Here is a 20,741-nt window from a genome sequence, read left to right as displayed (position 1 = left end):
CATCACAGGAGGACATTTCTGTTTTGACTGGTCAACCATGAGAACTAAATCCCTTACTCATGATTCTACAGGTCTGATTATGGGGAGAACTTTCCAAAGACCTGCTTCTGGATCCACACATTTCAAACCTTTTTCTTCTTCTACTCCACCCATTCTTTCAGTTCTTGGTGCTACAGGACATATTCATATGGAAATACAACCTCTACCTTTTCACATTACGGTCACAGTCCTGGGTAGGTCAGCAAGGGGACACGGTGGGCACAGTACACCTGGAAGGCCAGCAATAACTTCATTATACACAGAAATGACTGTGGACCACATAAGCATAGCCCACTTAACTCATATTCTCAGCTCATCTTGCCCTTAGCAGGGTCCCCAAAAATGCTGGTGGCCACTGCAATGTGCCCTTAAACAAGATGGAATATGATGTGGGGGACATTACAGTGGAAAGAGAGGGATGTCTTCAGTGATGGTAGTTAGAACTGCTTAGTTTTTGCAAATTTTACAAAAATGTATCCCAGTGAAAATACGTTCCTATGGCCTCTCCCAGGGCATTGGAAGTGACATGCAAACAAGGGACTCTGAAATTTTAACTTTGTTAGTTTAAAGCAAACACGTTTTAACCACAGCTGCTGCTGCAGGGGAAGATGGTGGAGGAGAGAGAGGAGGAGAGAGGATGGAGGCTGGAGTTTATATTGGGTCACAGGAAACAAGCAGGAAATAAAGAGTTCACGTTTTTTAAAAGATGGAAGGAAAATTTCCCAGCAATAATCAACGTAGAAGTTTTCCTTTCTACCTTAATGCTTATATGCTCCCTCCCTCCAAACAACATAGACAAAAAAGGCATTTTGTTGCATTTAGATGCACAGTGCATTCCCACTGGATTAAAACCATTCTTGATTAGTTTTACCTGTTCTAGAATTTCATATAAATGGAATCACACAGTACGTAAGTTTTTGAATCTGGGTTTTTTCTGCTCAGCATAATGTTTTTGAGATCACTTGTGTTGTTGCAGGTCTATCAATTATGTATTTCTTTCACAGCTGAGTAGGATTTCACTAAATGTCGTACCATGAGTTGTTTATCTATTCGTCTGTTGACAAACATTTGGGTATTTCCAGTTCTTGGGCATTGTGAGCAAAAACTCTCTGAACGTTTATCTACAAGTCCTTATGTGGCTATGTGTTCTCATTTCACTGGGGTAAGTACCTAAATTGGATCATATGAAAAGCATATGTTTAAAAGAGTATCATAGGCAAATTAGTTAATTTCTCTATGCCTCAGTTTCTGTGAAATGGAGAATTTAGCATCTATTTTATAGACTATGATAAGTCTAATCTACAAAGAGTGTTTAGCACCATGTCTGGTATGGAGTAAGCATTCAGTACAAGAGATGATGAGAGTTATTAGATAAGGGTGTTCTCGAGGACAGATGGAAATTGAGGCTCCAGTCACTAGGGTGGTAAGCTGCCTGCTAGGTGCAAAAGGGAAGTCAGGTATTTTGAAGCCCACTATCGGGGTTCTCATCTCAGCACCACCGCTTGGTTGCTTGATGTTCTTAGGAAAGTTCTGAACCTTTCAATGCAGTTTCCTGATCTGTAAAACTGAAGAAAATCCGGCATTATTAGTAGTACCATTATTATTTCCATACCATATTCAGATTTTAAAGGAAATCTCTTAAGTTGGGAAAGCATATTGTTCAAACAGATTTTGTGCAGCTTGATGATCAAACAGAATAAACTGCATTTGGTAATTGACTTGCCTACTAAAGGCTCTTTTACAACTTTAATGGACTGTCTCCCTTTGTTTCTTCTTGTAAAATGCCCTTATACTGGAGAATACCTTCCCCTATGACCTACAGTTTTCATGGTCTCACTCCATCAAAGCATTCCTCGGAGGAGATTTCTTTTTTTACAACCTAGTTGGTGTTTATGGGAATACGTTGATGGGGATCTCTTTATCCTTAGCTGCTCTATGAGATTTATGTCATTTAGGACTTTTTCATGAGGTTCCTGACCGTGAGGGAGGACCTGGAATTGCAATGGCACTCTCAAACATGAAACACTCGGGAGCTGTGATGCATCTAGAGTTTTTACAGCCTAACTTCTGCAGCACATAAAATACCAAAAGCTCAAATTCTGCCTCACCTGTTAATGGCACTGCCTGAATATATGTCGCTATGGTGTTGGAAGGGCCTGAGTTGACCGGAAAACCAAGAAGCTACTATGTTATGGGCAAAAGGGGCCTCGCTTAGACAAGCTTTCATGGAAAATTGTTTCTGTCAGCGAGGATAGAGACATTACACAAACTGTTCCCAGGAGAGTGTGGGGATCACAAGCTCAGTAAAATACCCTTTACTTTTGCAAACCAGAGTGTCTCTATCTTCATTTTGTGTCTTAATGTTATGGTATTTCTGTTTTCTATTCTTTAAATAAGATAAAATAATATTTCCAGCTAATGTTAGTGAAAAATAATGATTAGCCATAATCGTATGACTTACTTAAGTATAAATATGCAAAAATAAAACAGTGCCTTCATTTTTCCGGACAAATTAGGAAAGTCTTCTAATTTTGATTGGTGACTAAGTTTTGAAGATACTGTTTAAGATAAAACTGTCTTCAGTGAATGTTATTGAGACATTTATTCTCTGGTTTAGGGATTCTTTGAGGCTGGAGAATAAAAGTCACTAATTCATTCATTCACTCATTCACTCATTCATTGACTCATCAAATACTTATTGATGGTCTTCCAAGTGCTAGGCACTATTTTGGCACTGGAATAAGTGCTGAATAAGATAAAGTCCCTCCTTGGTGGTGAAAATGGGCACTAAATTAATAAGAAAACAAATGTATACAAATTGCAAGTATAAATAGAAGGTACAAAGAAAATACCATGTAAGATGTTTGTCCAGGGTAATAGATTTCCAGCAGGAGGGCAAAGCAGCACTAAGACCTTAGATAAGAATGAGACGGCTTCGGGGGCTGGCCTGGTGACATATTAGTTAAGTTTGGCATGCTTTGCTTCAGCAGCCCGGGTTTACAAGTTCAGATCCCTTGCATAGACTTAGATCACTCATCAAGCCATGCTGTGGCAGTGACCCACATATAAAATAGAGGAAGATGGGCAGAGATGTTAGCTCAGGGACAGTCTTCCTCAGATGAGATGGCTTTGTTCAAGAACAGGAAGAGGGACGTTGTGGCTGGATTAAATGAATGATAGGGTGAGTGGACACCTTTCCCAGCACAACCTAAAACCACCAAAGAAACAACTCTCTAATATTGAGGGTATAGGGAGAGATGAGGGGTGAGGTAGAAAGGTGTTAGATTGTGGGAGCAGCCAGCATATATCAAGAACTACCTTGTATGTTTAATATAAGTATTATAACTGCTTTTTATTTCTTCCTCTCTGCTATGGTCTGAATGTTTGTGTCCCCCCAAAGTTTATATGTTGAAACCCTAACCTGCAAAGGTGATGATATCAGTAGGCAGGGCCTTTGGAAGATGCTTAAGTCACGAGGGTAGAATTCTCATGAATGGGATTAGTGCCAGAGAGATTCCTAGCCCCTTCCACACTCGAGGTGTAGGGAAAAGGTGCTATGTGCTAGGAAGAAGGCCCTCATCAGAAAATTGACCATGCTAGCACCTTGATCTTGGACTTCCAGCCTCCAGAACTGTGAGAATAAATTTCTGTGGTTTATTAACCACCCAGTCTGTGGTACTTTGTTATAGCAGCCCGAACGGACTAAGACATGCTCTATTAATCCAGTGTTTCAACCAAACGATTTACTGTTCTTTGACAATATTAATTTCCTTCCTGCTTTTGCACTTTTGTTTGTATGTCTTTCTTCACCAGCAATCGTTTGTTTCCTTTCCCATGTTTTCCCGAAACTTTACATTCTTCAAGGCAAGTTCCAAAGGAGATCCTTCATGAATCCTGATAGGTTGGTCCTTTGAATTCCCCATAGTGTTTGGTTTGTACCTCTCTTTATGCGTCTGTTTTCTGCTGTTTATTCTGATTGCTATCCTTCCAGTGATTCCTAGAGGGCAGCATCATGATCCGCAAACTCCTCATGCATAGTTTGCAGAAAGCGTTGGTTTTGTTGCGTGTGCTCACACTAAGGTTAAATAAGAGGAACATACCTGTTCAATTTTCCAGTAAAACTCCAATTACTCCCAAATTGAGTTTTTTTCCACTTTGTATCTCCGATGCCTAGTACCCTACTGGGCACACAGGAGGAGCTCAGCATAATTTCAAATAAATGAACCAGCTATTAGTAGTTATATTAAATTATGTTATATTAAATTACCTTAATTTAATAGAAATATTATGTAAGGTCTTAAGCAAATAATAGTTAACATGGAGAGAGTGAAAAGTAGTAGTGACACCATGCTTCTGTGCTTTCACATTTAAGAAATTTTTATAAGTGTATGATAGAAGATTCTGATAAAATGTGGGAATATTGATGTTATTGTTTTGTAGATCTAGTGGCTTCTGTTGAACTTTGTAGGGTTAGAATTTCACTTCAGAATAGTTATTTTCTTAAAATGAGATTGCTTCTCAGCAATATTGCTAGTTCTGTATAATCTGATCATTAATTAATTAGGGTCAATTACTGTTGTTATCTAGAAAATAAAAAAAGTGCTGTGTCACTAGGTCATGAGTTATATTAGTACTGTACAGGCAGACTGTGGGTACGATAATTTGACACTCTCATCCTTTTGGGGCTGACATTTGGACTTATGGCCAACACCACTTCAGGACTGTCTTCTTTAAAAATAACAAACTATCACTGTGCATTGATCACTTTGGCTTGAATTGTTAATCACTTTAATGTGAATTTTAAATAATTTTTTTGTAGTTTATAATTCACTCTGTTCTCCCTAGTTTTGTTATAGTTACACCAAAAACATAGAGTATGCTCATTGGAGCAAAAGGGTATTGAAGTTTTAGAAATAGCCATTGAGAAGGGCCAGCCCTGTGGGGTAGAGGTTACATTTCCACACTCCACTTCAGTGGCCCAGGGTTTGCTGGTCCGGGTCCTGGCCACAAATCTATACACTGCTTATCAAACCAAGCTGTGGTAGGCGTTCCACATATAAAATAGAGGAAGATGGGCACAAATGCTAGCTGAGGGCAAATCTTCCTCAACAAAAAGAGGAGGATTGGCTGCAGATGCTAGCTCAAGGCTACTCTTCTTCTTCTTCTTCAAAAAAGAAAAATAGCCATTGAGAGCTTGGAAAGAAAGAAAGAAGGTTATAATTTGAACAATGATAGCTCTTTTGGGGCTACTTAAAAAATCAAGGGGCCCTGAAGCCATTTTATCTCACAGATAAGGTTATGTAAACTGTAAGATTCTTACATATTCATCATCAGTTGATAGATTTATTGGATACATTTAGGTTATTTAACATAGAAACAAGCTCATGTGAAATCAGTATTTAAGTATTTTCTAGTTTCCTTGATTGGTCCAATCCCAAAAGTTCATTAAATTCTAATTTTAACAGGCTAGAAACTGATTTGCAAGAATGATATCATGAATGAGATGGGGGAGAAATTATCCATGTTAATCATATTTGAGTACTTTTCTCTGCCTGCACAGAGACTTTCTAACATGCCAAACCATCTCTGACTGAGGATGTTTGAAGGCTAAATTTAGGAGTGTTTCTTTCAAAAGATCAGGTGGACTGAATCGTTGAGACCCCATTCTTCAGTCCTTAGAGGGCCACAGGGCCAGTGGATAGAGTTTTGGATTTGATTTTTGAGTTTTACTTTGGTCAATGGGAATGTTAGTAGATGTGACATGCACAAAGGCCTGACATGTGCTTGAATGAGTTGGATTTGCCCTCTTGCGCTCTTTGTGTTTGCCAAGAGAAGAACAGGCTTTGTGTAGTCTCTTGTCAAGGAGAATGAAAGACACCTGGAAAAAACCTGGATTCAACCCATGCTTTGGAGCCAAGCCTCACGGAGCCGGGCCCAGCTCAGCTGAATCCCAGCTGACTCACCCAGGCATGAGCAAGAAAGCAAGTCTTGTTGTTGTCTGCTCTTGAGTTTCAGCATGGTTTGTAAGGCCCCAGTTTTGTGGCAATAGCTGACCGCTGAAGACTTCAAGATGTTCCGACTGCCTGGTAAGAGCCTGCGCTTCATTCTGCTAATGAGACTAACTGATTCCGTGATGTTCCTGAGGTCAGAGCAGACCTCAGAAAGTAATCGGAGACTGCCTGGGTCAACGTTACTTTACTTTGAGCCAGAAAATTTTAAATCAGACTCCAAACCAATAAGCTTCTTTGCTGTTTGCTTCAAAAGACGCTCACAAAGCAAGTTTTCTGGGTGAACAGTCTGCTTCTCTGGGTGGGAACTCGCTCGTCAGGATACGTTTGCTCACCTGAGTAAACAACACACCTCTTAGGACATCAGTTAGTTTATCACGACTTTCAGACTTTCACCTCAGATCCTAAACTATTAGGGCACTAACTGTCCTATTCTAACCAGATCGCCCTTGAAAGACTTGAAACACTTGCAAGCAGACTCCAAACTCCCTAAATATTCTTCCCTAACCTCTACCTTTGAAATAGTTCTAAGACTGTCAAGGTGATAATCTCCTTTGCTGAAGTAAATTTGGTGCATTTAGCTTTGATTGATGTACAGCTTTTTTGGTGGTCTTTGTTTAAGAATTGATAGTTGACATACATTAGAATTATTCTGTTGAGCATCAGTTAATACACACATTAATAAACATAGCAAAAACCTAGCTATGAGTTTATTGGCTTCCAATTCTCTTTGTTCCATCATTAATTTATACATTGATCTATGCATCAGGCTGACATCTGTAAAACAAAAGGAAGAAAAGGATCATCTTTTAAAGTTTCCGTGTCTAAAACTATGACTCTAAGATTCTGAGATCAAACACATATGTAAAAAAATTACTGGAACAATTTTTTATTTGTTCGTGATCTTTCTTAGTAAGTGCACAAATTCTAAGACAATTTAAATATGATTATTTTATTGTTTGTCTATAATGAGTGCCTTTAAAAACAGTGGTATAATTTATCCTTTAAATTTAAGCTTTTTTTGTTATATAAACTGGTTTACATTAATAGACTGAATATAAACATATTATTTTTCTTATGCTAATTGTATTCTCCTCAAATGATAACATTTCACCCATTTAGAATTCACTGGTAAGCAATATTACCTACCCTGAGTACAAGTTCTGCCTCTGACCAGAGGTAAGCAGAAAAGGCTCCTGGTAAAGAAATATCCCCTGGTTTAATGGCACCTTGTTTCACTTGGTTTGTTTGCAGGAGATGTTTATTATTATTTTGCACACAGCTCTACTGTGTCCTCTACAGATCAGAAACAGCAAAATAAACTCTAGATGATGCTATATGGAGGCACACAGATAGCATGGAGAAGTAAGAGAGAGTAGTTTGTCTACAAAGGGGGAAACTGTAATTATTGAAAGCAGCTATCGGATCACAAAGGACAAAGTCTAGAGACACTTAAAATGGGTCAAACTGTGTTACATAACTTTGATTTATGGAGAGTGAAATAGCAAATATTTATAATAATGATGCTCTATTATCTGGAAGCTGATTTAGAGTTTCAGCAAATGTCTTTATTTAAGGATTCAGAGAAACGTACAATACCTTTTAGAAACATTCATGTGCTAAACTTTTCCTTTTTAACTTTTAGAGGTGAAACATCACATGCCTTTAAAATCTGACCATCCAGGGGCTGGCCCCATGGCTGAGTGGTTAAGTTCACGTGCTCCGCCGCAGGCGGCCCAGTGTTTTGTTGGTTTGAATCCTGGGCGCGGACATGGCACTGCTCATCAAACCACGCAGAGGCAGTGTCCCACATGCCACAACTAGAAGGACCCACAACTGAAATATACAACTATGTACCAGGGGGCTTTGGGGAGAAAAAGAAAAAAATAAAATCTTAAAAAAAAAAAATCTGACCATCCAAACCAACAAATTATTCAGAGTTCTAGGTAGCTGGGGTTTTATAATATTTAGGTTTTTTAAATGTTCTCTGTTTTCTGGTTTGCTATTTCCTAGTTTTAAACCAGATTACATTGATTTATGATTTTATTTATAATATATAGTTTCTTTCAAAATTTTATAACCAGTTAATATTTTCACATTGGCAAAAATTAAACCTTGTCTTGTCCTTTTAGTTACATCACTGGTTTTATTTCTACCCTCCTCTTTTCCTTTCAAAACTCATTCGTTCAAAAATATGAAGATATCTTACATGTGATTCATTGAGCAAAGGTCAACTCTAAATAGGAAAATGTTACACTTTTGATTTAATCTGTTTTTGGTGTGGAAATAAATTCAGTTGAGAGAGATTTTTTTCCTTCTAAGTCAAAAACTTTCCTTTTTTATAAATGAGATATAGATTGATTACACTTTGCACCTCAGTTGTAACGATTCTGTAGTCTTAGCAGAAAATAATTTAGTCTCTTTGGAAGGAGGTCACAGTGGGGGGTAACTAAAGTCAAGCGTTGCCCCTTTTCAGTAGTTTTGGCTGCTTTCATATGTGAAATAATTAGAGTGTTTATTCAACTTATCAGAGGCTTTTAAATAGTGAGAGTTCAAACTTTATACTGCTTAACTTAGCACCATGAAGATGAATATAGGAATGGGTGAAAGAGTAGGTAAAGAAAAATTTGAATTCTCAAACAGATGATGGATGAAAGGAATGAAAAAGAAAAGAAGTTATATTTTTGAATTTACAAATGGAAATTTCCTAGCACAATAATGATGGTGATGTCAAAAGGAAAAATTTATCAACTGAAAAAAGTGTTGATATATTTCTGACATAATGTTGATTTATTTCTTGACTTGTTTATTTCAACTAGCAATGGTTTGGGCAATTGATTTATTTTTTGAACTATTAAATATTTTCTGACAGGCTGAAAAATAACCTTATAAGCCCCACTTCAGTGGTTCTGTAGTATATTGTTGAATTAGTCTTGGAGCAAATATATTTTAAAATAAATGAAACAACATATTAACTTCTACAAAATCAATCACTAATTCCCATTTTTGATGGTGTCATAGCTTTTTCCTTAAATAAATGTGTTTTGTCCACTTTATACCAAATATTATTTGTGTTCACACATTTAAATATCAAATTGAAATGAAGTAGAAATAATTCTGTTTTTAGAATTTGACTATTAGAAAGATAAATGGATACATTCTGTGGTCAGAAGTCAAGACGATGAGTTGATTAACTGAAAAATTATAATCAGCATTTTTAATTTAGTCACTGATCAAGTGTTTTCAAATATTTTGAGTGTGATAAAATCCAGGTTAAACCTGGTGCATCTGCTAATTCACTGTCAATTTCACTAAATTTGGCAATGTTTATTGGAGAAGTTTTGGGACTCTCGCCTCCCTGGACGACCTGTTAGAATATTTTCTCACTAAGGGTTTTGTTCTATATGGGAGAATTATCTTCTATTTTAAACTAGATATAAGTAGAAATATGGGAATCATTTTACTGAAATCTACTTTACTGATGGCTGGAACACACTTTGAGAATCAATGCCCTCAGGCTTCCTGTTCTTGCTCAATTCCTCAAAAAGTTGAAAGAGAAACTCTAGGGCAACAGACGTCCTGGGGGAGACATCTGGGAATGCTTCAAAGGAAACGATGCTCATCTTTATCATTATGCCAGTTGTTCAAATTTGGCAGATCTGCTAAGCCCCAGGAGGCATACTGATCTTAGATCAATCTATAAAAATAATTAATATGTGAGATTCATTGAGCCTTTATGATGTTGCAGAAACTTCGCTACAACTCCACGTAAGTCATTTTATAATCCTATGTTATGGATGAGTAATTGAGGCCCATAAGGGTTAGGTAACTTTTCCAATGTCACCCTGCTGGTAAATAGTTGCTCCAGAGCTTGCGCTATCTATGACTATACAATATTCCCTGTAGTCACTAATATTTTCTTCTTGCGCTTGGGTTTTCTTCAATTTCTTGTGCTTTACAACTCTGACAGTCATCAAACGCCGGTTCAAAAAGTTCCTTCTAGTCTTTACCTGCCTTTGACCCACTTCACCTGCCAGCTAATGACGATGAAGCTCCAGCACTGATGATGAAACTTATAGTTTGTTAAGAGGCATAATATGCCTATGATACTTTTATTTATGTCAGTAAAATTAATAGAGAAAACTCTACATATTTATATGTAACGATTTTTCGGTCTTAAGGGTTGTATTATTTTACTTAACACACCTGCAAATCTCACCTGGATGAAATCCATTCAAATACTTTCTATGCACTCACGTGCATTACTTCAGTGGCAAAAGCAGGGTTTGAGTTTCATTAGTTATTTTATTTGTCTTGCTCACGTTCCCAGCTATTTAGGAAGTGTGATTCAAGGCTGATGAAATACATTCTCTCTGTGTGTTTTGTTTTCACTTTTTTTTTTTTTGGAGACTACTCATTGCTATTTTGCTATCTGTCTCTTTCACAGACACTCCCCAGGGCACTGTAAATAACCATTTTGGAGGTGGAATTAATGTCATGTCTCATTTTGAAGGCAATGTCATCTGATCTCTTTTGAGTAGTAATTAAAATAACTGTAGGCATACTTATCTACTGGGAAAAGCTTTCATGATTAGCAGGTAAAAGATGGGCTGGATTATCTAGAGATCAAAGTTTGGTAAGGAGATTTCCTGCATATGCTGGTGACCCACTGACTACTTACTGAGTGGCCAGGCCAGAGACAACTCCAGTATCTGTTAGTTAATCAATAGAATGCATTGTACAAACATCTGTTTACAAGTACCGTTGGTGCATCCTTTACATCCAGATGCAATGAAGACAACTGTTGGAAAATTAGGAAAAATGTGATAGGGCCATGGTTCCTAAACGTCAGTGCCTGTCAGAATCACTTGGACAGCTTGTTAAAACACAGATTACCAAGCCTCACCTCAGAGATTCTGATTCATACGTCCCTGATGGGTCCTAGAATTTGCATTTCTAGCAAGTTCCCAAGTGATGCACTGCTGGTCTGAACACTACACTTAGAGAACAACTTGTGAGAAGCTTGTTTTGTACCTTTAAATTATATAGTTAGTTTACAATTTTAAATAGAAACTCAACTATGATATCATAAATTTTTCAAATGTATTTTCAAAATGTATTCCATATGGTTACGTACCGTCATGTATTAAAGAATCTACTTCTCCTTTTAATTTTTTGGATTTTTTTTTTCTTCTTGTTAGTCTTCATTTTATTCTTAACCCAGGCTATGTCTTTTTTCCCCCTCTCATTGTCTCGGTAAGATTTCCCAATTTTATGCTATTATATATTGCAGGAGCAGTCATTCTTTCTTGAGTAATTTTTCAAATTAGAATTCTCTATCAGATCGTAAGCTCCTTGGAAGAAGGAACCATGCACTATTCATTTTTGAATCCGTATGCCCTTCCCATCATTGATGCCTAGTACTGAGAGTTGTACATGGAGGAAATCTATAAATATGTATTGCATTGAATGCTACATTTTTGACTCTGCTTCTTTCTTCTGAAGACTGAAAAAAGTCACATATAGAGTTTTAAACAGTTAGAAATTTGAATATGAGAAAGGCAAAGAAAGGAGAAAGGGAAGATTAGAAGGCTAATAGGAGTCTGTAGAAAGAGAAGACAGTGTGAGATTATTAAACCTGAACCAATTCAGATCTTAACTTATTAAATCCTTTATTTGAATGGACCACGTTTCTTTATTATTTATTTGGTGTTTTGTAGTGTAACATATCAAAAGGAAGCAATCAATGCAGATAAGTTGATCAAAAATGAGTTAGAACAGAACAAAAGCTAAATAGGATTTTACCTGGAAATAGTTTTTAGAAGACATTGATTAAATTCAATAACTGTTAAATAAGTCAAATGAAGTGAAATCATAGAAAATGCTTCAACGGGACAAAATAAAGTGATTTAAATCAAAGAACTCATCACAACCAGGAGTTATATATGAAATATTTTCTCAAGTGAAAGAGTCATTTTATCTCTCTAGAAGGTACATAGTAAATGATTTGTCATACTTTTATATATGTTTTAAATATTTCATGACACAAAAATAGAAAATCTTGTTGAAAGTACTGAAAAGAATCAAACAAATGGATAGGCCTACTGTGTCTTTGGAAAGGAAAACATTATTAGGAAGTAAATTCTAAAATTAACATATATAATGCAGTTCAAGTTAGAATCCCAATGTGGTTTTTTTCAAAGGAGGGGACATGTATAAATTAATCTTAATGTTTAGTGCCCAAAAAGAGCTAAGAATAAAAGAGGAACAGGAAAAGGCACTTGACATGCCAAATATGAGAACATCAAAATTGAAAAACCACTAAACATAAATCAATACGGCATTGGTATAGAAACAGATGAACCAGTTATATACAATACAATAAATAAATCCATTTCATAAATAAATCTCAGTAAAAGAGAGAATTTAATATATAAAATGATATGTTCAATGGGAAAAGAAAAATTATTTTTAATTCTGGTATTGTGATCTATCGATTTGGAAGAAATAAAATTGGAATTTATTTTATGTCCTACGCAAAAGTAAACTCCAGATGAATTAAAGACTTAAATATGAAATACAAAAAAATAAGAACCTTGAGAGTTTTTAGAATTTAGGAGTGTTTGTAATATCTAAGGTTTGGCAAAATATTCTTAATCAAGACTGTGAAACCAGAAGATGTCAAAGAAAATAAAGCCGTAGTTGACCACAGGAAAAGTGAAAGTTTTTCATTTCAGAATATATTATAAATAAAGTCAATACCAAGATAATAAATATCGTGGACAAATATTTGTAACAGAATTGATAGGCTAAGGCCTGATATCAATAATTTACAAACAACTCTCAGAAATTGACAAAAAATATAGATGAGGAAGAAGATAAAAGACACTTTACAGTATATTAAACTGAAATGACAACGGTCATAAAAAGACGCTATAGCCCACTGGTTCTTAGGAAATAATATTGAGATGTCATGTTACCCCCAGCAGAGAGTCAAAAATTAAAGAGAAAACTATACATGTATAAATTGCAGATATAAATGTCAGGTTTTACAGTTTTTTGGCAAAAGTTATCTGGAAACATGTATTGAAATTAAAAACGAATTTATCCTTTGACCCAGATCTTCCACTATTCTGCAGAATCTATACCATAGAAATCATACTACCATTAAGCAAGGGTATATGTACATGCATTTTATTCTAATATTGCTCATGGTGGCATTATATGGTGGAAAGTTAAATAAATTGTATTATATGTATATTAAAGAATAAAATGCAGTGAACTTTATGCAAATATGCAAATATTTATGCGAAATGAACTTTATTTATGCAAATAAGCCAGTCCCCTTCCCCCTGGGGAGCAAGGAGTTACCTGCTAGGTATAGCAAAGTCATTGTAGTTACTTGAATTGTAGTGTCCTTGACCTACTTAGCTACATATGTGACTAGAGAAACTGCTCAGTATTGGGCGACTGATAGGCCTTGTAATCCGGCACACTCAGCAAAAACATGAAGTGATGCTTAGAGGCCATGGTGGGCTGCAAATAAGCATGGAGAAAAATATAGATGGATATCTTGTTTTTAACATGGATAACCTTGGAGAGAGTGAGCTAATGTGGGGAGAAGGGGGAGGGAGAGGAGATTGGGAAGGACGAGGCAAACAAAAATGAAATGAAAAAGAATGCATTTAATAAGCACATGGATGATTACATATATATGTATATGCTTTATTTATAATTATATCTTTAATTAAAAGGATAAGTTACAAATAGTTTTTTTTTTTTTTTACGTTAAGAACCCTAAAATCTGGCCATTTTTCTCTCTTGCTTAAATCATTCAGTGGCTTCTTATTACTTTTAGAATGAGGTTCATGGCCTCATATAATATAGGCCTATAGTGGCTCCTATGTATAATTCCTGCTTGGCTCTTCATCCTCGTCTTTAACTGCATCCATTGATCTCCACCAGACATTTTGCATATCCTGACTGTGTCAAGGATCATGAAGCAAGAAAAGTCACATGTTGACTTATTGATTTGCTGACATTTAGTCATATTATAGTTGATTTAGAAATGTGACTTTGAGAAGATATATGTCTTCCCTTATTACAGTTTTCATTATTCTTCCAGAGAATGATACAGAAAGAGCTCTGCTGAATATGCAAATAATTTTAGCACTTCTGTTTATTAAAATTGCCCAATCACTGCAACCTAAGCACTAACTTTTAAAAATGTACTGATTCTTTGTTACTTTGAAGAAGAACTGCATCCGTGATTACTAACAAGAAAACAAGTTGGGAAATTTTGCCATGAGAGAGAATTTCAAAAGTCTCTCTGAACCTTCAATTGTGTTACATTTAAATTTTTTTTAACATTTTAAAACACAAACTAATTATGAAAACTCTAAACATTAAGTATTTTATTATATGTGTTGGAGAAGCTTCCATACAATACTCAACAATGAACCGGCTGAAGGAATTGCAGAGACAGAAATGAGAAGAGGGCCATTTCCCGAGGAGTACATAGTGCATTCCTGAACCTTCCACTCTAGTCAGATTTGGTTAGAAAGAAGGGAAGATGATTGTTCTCATTCCCAGCTTGGGTGGCGTGCCAAGGCTTGAAATAAAGCCAGAAAAATGGCCTAAAGTCTGCTTAAATGAATTATGATATATCTGCACAAATGAGTACTATATAGCCACTAAAAAGGATGTGAAATTTCTCTATATACTGACTTGGATCAATGTCTGAAAAACATTTTTAAGGAAGTATATCCAAGACCACATAAGTATTCATATTTTTCTTTAGACACATGGTAGAACACTATACAGACTTTACTGAAGAATATCTTTGAAAAAACATATAAGAAACTGGAAACTCTTTTTCTGAAGAGACGAACAAATTGGTTAGGAGAAGAAAATAGACTCTTCACTCTCTAATTCTTTTATTTGTTTAGAGTTTAGTGAAGGTTGATGTGAATCCTGACCCTGAGGGAGCAGGTTAACTCCAAGGGAAGGGTTTTCATTACTGCGTGTAGAGACCAAATGTAAGAGGAAAGGCTGCTCCACATTGGAATGATGGGAGAGGGACATTGAGGAGCCTCACCACCAGGCTAATCCTCCCATCTCAAAGATAGCTGCATGCCCCACGGGGGAAGATTGCATCTGCTTAGCACTGCCTCAGTGAGGGAGTTTGTGCAAGTTACTGATTCTCTCTGCATCTTAGTTTCCTCATCTCTGTCTCAGTAACTGCTTTAAAGGATTGTTGTGGGAGCCAATGAACTGTTCCGGATATAGCATTCTGTCACTCTGGAAGGGTTAGCTCTCATCAGTCTTATTTTCATCATTGGGAAGCCAACAGTAATCATGAAATCCTACTTTAAGGCTCTGTCTCTCCACTCCAACAAGCAATTGTCTTCATGTGCTGGTGTTACTGTGGCCCAGAGGCAACAGTGTGTAGACAACAGAAGCTGAGAGTGCTTTGAGGGGGGGCAGTTAGCTGAGAGGTCTCCACAGGCGCAAACTGTGTAGAAGGACAGATTTTCAGAAGCATTTTCCAGATTACTTTTCACTCCTGGAAGGCAAAATTGTGAATAATCTTATTAAAAAGATTCTGTTTTTCATGACGGAAGCTTTCTTAGAAAATAGAATATTTATTTCCTCCTAAGTTCAAGGATACAATCCAGTAGCCATTGGACTTCCTGGTATGTTTATTATAACTTCTTGATCATCCAGCAATGATTCTCATCCTCCTCAGTCTCTGGGAACAACGGTCCCCTATTCAAGTGTTCTCTGGATGCTAAGTTCACTCATATGAATATTTTATATCCTATTTCTTTTTGTGTATTTCAAATGTTTCTATGTAAAAACAAAAAAAAATCATTTTAAGGCATTGACTGTTTAAAGTATATAAATATGAAGAAAGCTAATGAATGAGTAAATTTACATAAGTAAACTTTGGATATTGGAGTTATTAAAGAATTTAAAAATAATATTCTTCTGGAAATGCAAGGGTGATCTTAGGGAATATGGATAGAATGTCAATTTTCATAGATTCCTGCTGAAGTAGGGAAAATCGGAGGCTTCTTAGTTGTCAGCCTACTTGTACCATCCTCGCCTCCAGTCCCCTTTCTCCTGCTCTTGTTTGTCATCAGCAACTATTGTCACCAAAGTCCCTCTGATATTCTTGTAAATCATGAATTATTTTTCTCCTGCAGATTTTACCAAAAATTTAGATGCACCTGCTTGTGCCTAATTAATTTACAAAATTATTGATAAGAAAACGAAATGTGCAAGATCTCAAAATCAGGGTGTGTCTGTGTCAGGTTGGAGGAAGGTGCATCTAGAACTTTAATTAACACCAAAAAAATCTAGATTTAAAGTAGGGTTTAAAACAAGTATGGATATTGAACTGAAGAATTTGCCTATCACAACAAATATATATATATATATATATATATATATATATATATATATATATATATATTCTTTTTAAAGATTGGCACCTAGGCTAACAACCATTGCCAATCTTCCTTGTTTATTTTTTTAAGGATCGGCACCTGGGCTAACAACTGTTGCCAATCTTTTTTTTTTCTGCTTTATTTCCCAACCCCCACCCCCAGTACATAGTTGTATGTCTTATTTGCAGGTCCTTCTAGTTGTGGGATGTGGGACGCCGCCTCAACATGGCCTGACGAGTGGTGCCATGTCCGCGCCCATGATCTGAACCACTCGGCCATGGAGCCAGCCCCATATTTTTTTCATTACAATAATCAAAATCTCTTTCTTAATTCACATAGTCGTCTTGGATTTTTGCCCATTATCTACCATTTAATCCACTGCTTTCATTTTGCCTGAATCTGTGACTTCTGTGGCTCTGTGCGTTGTCTCTGGAAATTCAGTTTACAGTTCTCTGGCTTTGATAAATTCTTTGAGACACAACTCTCTCTCTCAACATTCCTGGGAAGTGACCACTCTAGATACAATGTGCTAACTGGCCTATCCACTACCAGCCCTACTTTCCCACTGGAGGAAGAAAAAAAGAGTTGTCTTTTCAAAAAGGAAAAATTCAAATTTTTCTCAAAAATTCAAACTCAACTCCCCAAAATTGAGCATTACAGGTATATGCCTCAGAGGAAAGGTTTTCTTTTCATACTTTTTTCTTTCTTTTTTTTCCTACTTTATTTCTAGTACTGTGAGTAATTGTGGACATGCTAAGAAATATAGTCAATCAAGGATTAGAAAATGCTTTAGATAAATCTGCTCTGCTGTTTTCAGTTATGGGAATATGGCAATTGAACTTGCAGTACCTGGAAGAAAGGACCATCTCACACAGCTGTCTTGGAAATTGCTGCATGCAGTGAATACTGGACAGCAGAATTTCCATAGTGAGCCTCCAGTGCTTGAAGTGGTCATTAGATGTCGTTAGATGTTCGTGGCCGGAACTGTCATCATGGCCTCTCAAGTCAGACTTCCTTTTCTACCTACAACTTCTCCAGCTCCTACCTCCAACCCAGCACTGCTCTCCGCTCAATTCCTCTGTCCTTCCAATCATTGCCATTGTTCTTCCCTTTAATATCACCACATCTGTTGTCTTTCTCTTCTCAGTCTTTAGATGGGGGAAGTGGCCAACTAGCGGACAAGATAGAGGAGAGTGCCCTGGATGTCTAAATTAGCCCACTCAGTTTTCTCCTATGTGTGAAAACAAACTGTACTTCTTCCACCTGTGTGGGGAGAAAAGTTTTCTTCAGTCTAAATGCACATGTGTAAGTTATATCAGACATTTTTAGAAAAAACCCCTTAGCAGTAAAGTATATCGTCAAATAGTATGAAAATAATAAAGATTCTATATAGAGTCAATGTATCAGCTAGGTCTTGTTGACTGGCAAGTGACAGAAACCCCAATGGAAACTTGTGTAAGGAAAAGTAATTTATTGTTTCAAGGGGCCGGCTGGTGGCCCAGTGGTTAAGTTCAAACCCTCTGCTTCGGTGGTCCAGGGTTTCACGAGTTCAGATCCTGGGTGTGGACATGGCACCGCCCATCAGGCCATGCTGAGGCGGTGTCCCACATGCCACAACTAGAAGGATCCACAATTAAAATACCCAACTATGTACTGGGGGACTTTGGGGAGAAAGAAAAAAGAAGTTTGGCAACAGGTGTTAGCTCAGTTGCCAATCTTTAAGAATAAAAGTAATTTATTGTTTCATATAAGACAAAGGTCAAGGGATGAATTTTGTTTAAGGCTACACTAGAATCAAGATTCAAGTAATTTAAAAGAAAATAAACTTTTTATTTTGGAATACTTTTAGATTTACTAAGAAGTTGGGAATACAGCATAGAAAGTCCCCATATACCCACATGCAGTTTCCCCTAATGTTAACATCTTACATTGATATGGTACATTTGTCCCATCTAATGAACAAATATTGGTACATTATCATTAGCCAAAGTCCATTCTTTACTCAACTGTCCTTAGTTTTTACTTAATGCCCATTTTTTGTTCTGGGACGCCACATTACATTTAGTCATCATGCCTCCTTAGGAGTTTCGCGGTTGTGACACTTTCTCACACTTTCCTTGTATTTGATGTTGACTATTTTGAGGAGTCCCAGTAACATAATTTGTAGAATGTCCCTCACCTGACATTTGTCTCGTGTTTTTCTGGTGACTAGTCATGGGGTATGGGTTTTTGAGGTGGTGGTTGTCAGATTTCTCCACCGTAAAGCTACTCTTTGTCCTTCCTTTTCGTGTTGTACTCTGCGAGGAAGTCACCACATTGGGTCCACAGTGCAGGAGTGAGGAGTTATGCTCCACTCCTGGGATGGGGTGTTTTTACCTGCATTATTTGGAATGCTTTCTTACAGGAGATGTGTCCAATCCCCTTCATTTATTTATTTATGTAATCATTTATTATATCAGTATGGACTCATAGATATTTCTTTTATACTTTGGGTTGTACTTCACTACTACTTTCTTAATTTTGTTGCTCAAATTTTTCTAGCTTTGTACGTTTTTGGGAGCTCTTTCAGTTGGCCCACGTCTCTTCGATATTCTTACGAGATTTTTAGTGAGTGGGGGCACTTCTTACTTTCTGGCACTTTCAGGCTCATCTTGTATATTCCAAGGCCAATCTTAGATACAGCCATTTCTCCAATGGCTGTTCTTTTTATTGGAATTGGTGTTAGAAACCAAGATCTGGGTGCTAGGTATGCTCATTGCAATGGCGATGTTGTTGTGTGTCAGCCCTCTTAGCTGACAGAGCGAGGGAATATATACGTGTATATAGAGGCTCAAGTGGTTCTATCTGGACTCAAGTTTTCTCTTTCTTTCACCCAGGCCCTCCATGTTTACTCAATTCTTGGACAGAAATTTTCTTCATACTCGCAAGGTGGCTGTGGCAACTTTAAAACTTAAGTCTCAAGGAACGGAATGAAAGTCTCTTTCCCACAATTCCCAACAAATTCCCACCAAATCTCATTGGCTTCTTTTAGGTTACATTTCAATTTGGCAACTGATCCCTGTAGCCAAGAGAAATGAGATGTTCTTATTAGGTTATGCCTGGGTCATGTCCCCCTCACAAGAGGCGGAAGATGGAGCCTATTTTAAACCACATGGGAAAAGAACACAAGAGACACAGAGTTTCAAATGGTTGATAGTGAAAAAACGGAAAATATAGCTGTATAGTTGAAAAATGATAAGTTCCACCACAGCCAATTACCGCTACGTCTATGGATTCTGAAATTCTAAAACATCCTACCACTTACTGTGAAGTTTTGAAAGAAAATAAGATACTTATTTTTATAAAAAGATGTATCAGTAAATGGCTTGATAGCAAATGAACCTTCATAGCTTCTGAAAATTGAATAGTACTTTACCTTTACTATATCTTTGCATATGAGTTTTCTGCTTTGAAACTATACATGCAGAGAGCAAATCCATTGTCAGATTCCTTTCTGTTTGCTTTTAAAAATAATTTCACTTTTACAAAAATGGAGCATTTAGGCTGGAAGGAAATAAAATCTGTTGTCCTTTGTGATTGTTGCTTCATTTTGATCGTCTCCATTGGTTTTCTTTATTTACCTCTTTCAGGAACCTAGTCAAAAGGAAACTAGAGAGCTTGAGGTTCATTCATTAAAATGTTAAGGCACTTTCTTTTTTTCCACTTCAAGGAAGTTTGTAAAATATTGTAAAAAGGACGGACTATAGGATGGAAGGGTTATAGGATGGCATTATAACTGAAACCACTAGTGTGATCTGAAGTTCTCGGGGTTTTAGTAGTAAGGCTTTCACACCCCTTTTTAATTAAGCCATCAATTAACAGAAGAAGAATACCAATGTAAAAGGATTATTTTCAAATTCATCTGCTGCAAAGACATGCTAGTTTTAAGATATTAGCAGTCACCTAGAAAAGTTGCATCCCATTTTTATCTGAAGGCAATTATTGGTTCTCTTTATATTTGTTAAGATTATTTTTGCTTTTATTTCATTGCTTTTAAAAAATATTACTCACTGTAGAGATCCACGGGTTTACAAAATAAAATATTAAAGATGCTTCTAATTTGGATTGTTAAATGAACTGCTGCTTAGGTCCCTGTGGAGTGTGTTCAAATTATATTGAGCCACAAATATCTTGGGTGACCTCTAAATTTAAAATCCATGAAATGGACATAATCAAATTGGTAACTCTGAATTGAAACTTTGGT

This window comes from Equus asinus, chromosome 19 (assembly GCF_041296235.1).
Source record: "Equus asinus isolate D_3611 breed Donkey chromosome 19, EquAss-T2T_v2, whole genome shotgun sequence".
Taxonomy (NCBI): Eukaryota; Metazoa; Chordata; class Mammalia; order Perissodactyla; family Equidae; genus Equus; species Equus asinus.
The sequence above is the reverse complement of the archived record's forward strand: the minus strand, read 5'-3'. Positions refer to the sequence as shown.